At 33.2% G+C, this 6992-nt stretch overlaps 1 pseudogene; it reads left to right on the top strand.

The window, feature by feature from the left end:
• Nucleotides 1–5476: 5476 nt before the first annotated feature.
• LOC102260456 overlaps nt 5477–6992 on the top strand; it is a 9981-nt pseudogene continuing 8465 nt past the window's right edge.

The following is a 6992-nucleotide window of genomic DNA, read 5'->3' as shown; positions in this document are numbered from 1 at the left end:
AACATAACCCAATGTTACTGCTTTGTTTAATAGTATAAAAAGAAATAACAAAAATCTGAATGACATAAGTAACCCAAAACCTTAACTTGTACTCATGTGAATCAATGGCTTAGAGAAATACCACTGTAAGCAGTGACATAACTTCAAGAGATGATACAAGTATGATTAGAGTCTTTGAGGGTCAAGGAGGGCTACAAAATATATTTGAAAAAAATATTGGCTAGATTTTCCAAATTTGTTTAAAAACAGAAACCCCCATATGCAACATGTTTCATGAACTCCATGCAAGAAGTACAATTAATCTTATTGTTTAAAATTAGAGATAAACAGGTCATCTTAAAATTAGATAAAAAGATATTACATACAGTGGAACAAAAATAATGATAATAGCAGATTGCTCATCAAAAGCAATGCAAGTTAGAAAACTATGAAACAGCATCTCTTTTCTTTTTTTAAATGTTGGAACTGCTGTTTATTTATTCCTTAAGTAAATGACTTAAAGCAACATTTTTAAAGCACTAAACACACACACACACACACACACACACACACACACACACACAAACAAAACAAAACAAAACAAAAAAACCCTGGTGATCTAACAGTATATACCCAATAAAATTTGTTTAAAAACTTAAATCAATATAAAGACATTTTCAGATATACAAAAGCTGAAATAATTAATAACTAGAAGATCTGCAATACTATAAATATCAAAGAGAACTCCTTCAGGAAGAAGGACAATAATTTCAGATGGAAGTTTATATCAACACAACAAATGTAAATGTGTGAGTAAATATAAAATATCTTCTTATATTTTTAATCCCCTAACAGATCATTGTTTTTAAAAATATAAGGCATTGTAGAATTTATATACATATGTAATATATGTATGACAATAATAGCATATGTTGTGAGGTCCTTCAATATCTGAGTCAGCAAGCTGGAGACCCAGGAAATGTGATATTTAGTTCCACTCTCAGTCTGAAGGCCTGAGAAGCAGGAAAGCTGATGATATAGTTCTTATTCAAAGGCTGATAAGATTGGGATCCAGGAAGAGCCAATGTTTGAATTCAAGTTGGAAGGCAGGATAAAACCCAGTGTCTCAGTTCAAAGGCAATAAGGCAAAAGGGATTCTTTCTCAGGGGAGGGCCAGGCTTTCTGTTTTAGCCAAGCTTTCAAAGGATTGGATAAGTTCCATCACATTGGGAGGGCAACCTGCTTGACTCAGTCTATGGATGATTTAAATAAAAATAATAATAATAATAAATAAATAATAAAATAAATGTTAATGTCATCCAAAACACTGTCATCAAAACACACACAATAAGTTTTGACCAAATATCTGAGAACCCTGTGATCCTGTCACATTGACAAATAAAATTATTTATTCCCAAAATACAAAGTTTAACATTCTATAATCAACTAACATAATTCACCATTTAAGAGAGAAAACTGATCATCTCAAGAGATGACAAAAAAATTAGTTTGCAAAATTTAGCACCTGATTCTGTTTAAATCTCTCAGCAAACTGAAAATAGAAGCAGTGTATAAACCTGACAAAGGGATTTCAGGCAATACAACTAAAGTCACATTTAATGGCAAAAAGTGAACGTTTCTCCGAACATCAGGAAAAAGAAAAGGGCATTTACTCTCATCACTTCTTTTCCACGTGGCATCAGCAGATCTAGTGTTTGGAAAAAATATAAGAGAAAAAGAAATTATAGGCATGTAGTCAATAAAGAAAGAAAGAAATCTTTATTAGCCAAAGACATAATGTCAATAATTGTCAATGTAGAAGATCCTACTGAATTTACATTAAAGCTACTAGCACTAATAAGTGAGCTTAATAAGTTTGCATGCTTCAGACCAATATACAAATAATCAAATGTATTTTATACACCAACAATCAGAAATTAAAATTTTAAAACAATGCCATTTACATAAGCATCTTAAATATGATACAGTTAGGGATAAATTTGTCAAAAGATGTGTATTAGCTCTATACTATAAAAATGCAGATGTAGATGAGATAAATTAATGGAAACACAGATGAGCATAAAGAAGACCTAAATAAATGGATAAATTTACCATGTTCATGAATCAGAAGAATCAATATTAGGAGGTAAGTTCTTCACAATTCTAACTATAGAGTTGATGAAATACCAATTAAAATGTCAGTATGTTTTTTTGAAGTAATAGACAGGCTTATTCTAAGATTTATATTCATCTGTAAGGGCATATAAGATATTAAAAATAAAATTGAAAAAGTAGAATAAAATAATAGGTCTAACAAAATCAGATATCAAGTTTCATTACAAAGTTACCATAAGTAAAGCAGTGTGGTTTTAGAGTTAAGATAAATAGAACAATAAAACTGAATAAAGTCCAATCTGACTTTTTTCTAAATGTTAGGGCAATTCAATGAGGAAGAGACAATATCTTCAACAAATGGTGCCAAACTATTGAATAACAATATGCAAAATGAACAAATAAACAAAAATCCAAAAAACTTTAACCTATAACATACATACAGACATACATACAAAATACTTACCTCAACTGAATCATAGCCTCAAATTTAATGCCTAAAACTAAAAAATTTGTAGTTGAAAGCATAGGGGGAAATGGAACCTTGGCTTTTGCAATAATTTCTCAGATTAAAAAGAAAAAGTACTATTCATGAAAGAACAAATTGATAAATTTAACTTCAACAATATTAAAAAATGTCTCATCTTCATAAAACACTACTAAGAGGATATAAAGATGAGTCAGACACTGGAGAAAATTTTGCAAATCTCAAACCTGGCAAAATACTTGTACCCAGAATATAGAAGGAACTCAGAAAACTCACTAATAATTTAAAGTGGACAAAGTTTTGGACACTTCACCAAAGAAGATATGTGGATGACAAATAGGCACACTTCCCAGTTCACTAGTGAAAAGTAAATTAAAATTTCACAGATATATCACTATATACCAGAGGTGTCTAAAATTTTAAAGACTGACCATGTCAAGTTGGCCAGCATATGGATAGACTGGAACTCTCCTACACTACTGTTGGGAATGTAAATTGGTAAAACCACCTTGGTAAACAGTTTGGAAATTTTTAAAATAAGTTAAACACACATCTACCACACGCCTCAGTCATTCTATTCCTAGGCATTTACTTGAGAGAAAGGAAAGAATATATTTATACAAATACTGTACTTGAAGGTTTGTAGCAGCTTTAATTTTAATAGCCCCTTAACTGGAAACAACACAGTGATCTAAAGGTTAATAAAGGAGACAATTATGGAGTATCCACACAATACTATAAAACCACTCAGAACTATTGATATACACTACTACATCAATGATTCTCAAAATAATTTTGCTGACAAAAAAGATAGATCAGAAAAGGAGTAGCTACTCCATGATTTCATTTAGATAAAACTGTGTGAAATATCACTATCGTCATAAAATGAAGATCTGTTGTTCCCTGTAGATGAGGTGGGCAATGATCTGTGGGAAGGACAAACAAACAAAGGAGTGTGAGCAAAGTCTGTAATTGTGAGTTTGATTATGTTCATTATCTGGTATTGGCAATTTGTGATGATGGTTTTATGGATGTATACATATGGCAAAACTCATCCAAATGAGTACTTTAAATATGTGGTGTTTCTTGCATGTCAATTATACCTCATAAACACTGTTAAATCAATTCCTAGTGAGAATCATTTATTCTCACACATACACAACTTTGTAGAGCTAGGCTGTTTTAAGCAAGGACCAACTGGATGAATCCGTTTCATAAGGAGTGGCTAGAACTGATATGCATCCTACTAAAGAACTATGGGTAATATTGGGTGGCTCTGCTTCATATGTCTCTCATCCACGCTCTAAGCAGCCCAGCTTCTTATGATGATGGCAGAGTGAGAAAACATGAAAAAAAAAAAACCCACAAAACAAAACAAGGCATCTTAAAGCTGTGATTTGTAAATGGCATGCAGTCATTCCTTACTCTTTCAACTTCTTAAAGCAAGTCACATAATCCATTCCAAAGTCAAGGGTAGAAAATTTACTTCACTCAACACGAGGCTATAGTAAATGTATGGTTGAAATGATGGTTGAGGAATCAAGCCAGTAAAGCAATCTAACACACACACACAGTATTTTGCTCAAAAGAACCAATACATTTTGAAAAGTACTTCAAAGAAACAGGAAATAATATTGCTCCTTATTTTTATAACTTTCCATTTTATTGTAAGCTTTCATCTCCTAAAACTTTGTATATCAATCTTAATCAAGAGGCTTTAATACAAATTTGATAGCTAAATGTGTCAATTAAATTATAACAAAATTCCTGAGAATATTATTTTAAAATTACAACCCTATGAAAAACAAAAATAAAAAATGTACCCTGGCATCCTCCCCAATTAGCTCTACAATCATCTCAAATTAGCCCTCAGCTATTATGGTTGAAATACCAAACTGTTGATTCATTGAAATATATAAATTCCTCCACTATTATGTATTTTTCCAAATTGAAATCCCCATGTAGTTCATTGTATTATTTTTAAACTGTCTGGAATTAACACAAGTTCTAAATGTTCTCCACGTTTTTACATTTTCCTCATTTCTCTGAAAAATATCCAAGAGAATTTTAAAGTGATTTATGTGTATATAGGCATTGGAAAATGTTGAGACGTATTACTCATCCCCATGGATTAGTAATTCTGCTGACTAACATAGCTGCCCACACAGTGTTCTAGTTAGCATAAGAGGAAGTTAGACCATGGAGGATATACTATAAACTGATGATTCTGAGGGGAGCAACTTACATTTGTTAAAGTAAGTTAATAATAGCTATATTATCTACATAAAGTACTTCTCCAAGGTGAAACACAGAAGGTTTCAGGAGAATTTCAGGTCAAATAAAATTCATATTTTAGCCCGAATATAAAACATTGCAACAGTCTTCCTCAAAAGAACAGCCATAACATTCAAACTGAAAGGACAAGAATCTCTCAGGACATGTTCTTTCTCTGACATTTATAATAAATGTTTGCTCACAGCAAGAGAAAGAAACAGCTGAAGAAAAAAGGTTTAACTATATCACTTTAAACATGTGTGTGATTTTCTCTGTTAACTGTTCTTTAAAACTGGCTAACTCAAGAATAATTGTTGTGTACAAAACCCAGCCTATATATATTAGTAGGAACCCGTTGTCAAAATAATATTTGTTTTTCTGGCCATTAATGCTGCAGAAAAATGGAGAAGGAAGGTAGAAGGAAAATACGAATTTAGAAGACATTTATTTCTTTTTCCACAGGCACAACTCAAAAGGTGGTAAATGTAAAATAATAATAGACCTAACCTTGGCGGCTGAACTCAGTATAGAAGACCAGGCTCTGAGCATCCCACGTCCACCCTTTTGATCTTATTATTGTGACACAGAAGGAGAGGAAAGCCCTGCTGCTCGGGAAAACAGATCATGGATGGAAAGGTAAATGTCAAGGAGAAATCATAAGCAAAAGGAACAACATCGGTTTGCATGGCATGCCAACTAAAAAAAAACCATAGCTGGAAAACAGTGAGTGACACTGTAGGAAAGAAAATGAAAGGCTAGTAAGGTCATTTCTCTAAAGCACACAGAAGTGCTAACTTGCCAGTTTCCTGACTTTTTAGCTGAAGGATATTTTGGGGAAAATGTGTCACATGCATGAGTTCATGTTTTTCACAAGAATAACATGAGGGATTTAGGGTTTTTCTTTGTTGTTATTATATTGACTCACTGGATGGTCCTTATATATTGCCTCATTTTTCACCAGAGCTTTTCACATTGATATTTCTGTACCTATCAATTGTTCAAATAGTGAGGACTGGATTGGGAAGTTCAGAAATAATTGACCACCTAACACAAATAGACTACTGGTTCAGGACAATGATGACAGCACCAATTAAACTTTTCCCAATGTTCCACCTCCCAGAAGAGGAGCTTACGTTTTAATAAATGCTTGTCTGAAGGCCACATGGTTTGTTTGTATATTTTTGCTTGGTTAATAACAATGACAAATTGGGATGGTTCTTTTACCAAGCAATACACAGACAAGGATTTTATTCAATCTATTTACATTACTGGCCTTGACATTTGCCGAAACATCACTGCCAGTTTACCTATTCCACTATCCTAGTGGCATATGTAGTATTTCAAAATTAGTCAGGCACATACTTTAGACTGGACAATTTAGTTTTCCTGCATGTCCAGAATGGGGAATTTGAATAGTGAACACCTAAGTAGCCTCTGCTCTAGAGGGTCACTATAAAGTCATTAATATAATGAAATGTAAGACCATTACGTGACACAGGAGAGATTTACAATATAAAACATAGGCTGCTAAAAAGGAGGCTAAATGCCCTAGTCAGTTTTGCTCAGTGGATAGAGTCAGCCTGCAGACTGAGTGTCCCAAGTTTGATTCTGGTCAAGGACACATATCTCAGTTGCACACTCAATTCTGGTCCTAGTTGGGGTGCTTGGGTGAGGCAACCAATTGATGTGTCTCTTTCACATCGATGTTTCTCTCTCTTTCTCTCCCCCTCCCTTCTAGTCTCTCTAAAAATCAATGGAAAAATATCCTCAGGTGAGGATTTTTTAAAAAAAAAAAGGAGGCTAAAACTTAAGAATCATATCGTTCTCAATCAAATCAGTGTGTGTGCCAACATAAATAGAAAACAAAATAACTGGAATATATCTTCATCAGTTAACTATTTTATTTCCTGGATATTATTATTAACAGTGGTTTTACATTTTTTTATTTATATGATTATATTATGTTCTAATCCACATGCATGTGCATTTGCAATCTACACTAATAAAAGAGAAACATGGTAATTGGCGTACGACCACTACCCTTTTCATTGGCTAATCAGTGAGTATATGCAAATTAACTGTCAGCCAAGATGGCGGCCGGCAGCCAGGCACTGAAGCGAGCAGGGAGGCTTGCTTGCTG

This window comes from Myotis brandtii, unplaced genomic scaffold, assembly GCF_000412655.1.
Source record: "Myotis brandtii unplaced genomic scaffold, ASM41265v1 scaffold123, whole genome shotgun sequence".
NCBI lineage: Eukaryota > Metazoa > Chordata > Mammalia > Chiroptera > Vespertilionidae > Myotis > Myotis brandtii.
Note: the sequence above shows the minus strand (reverse complement) of the source record. Positions and strands in the feature narration are given on the sequence as shown.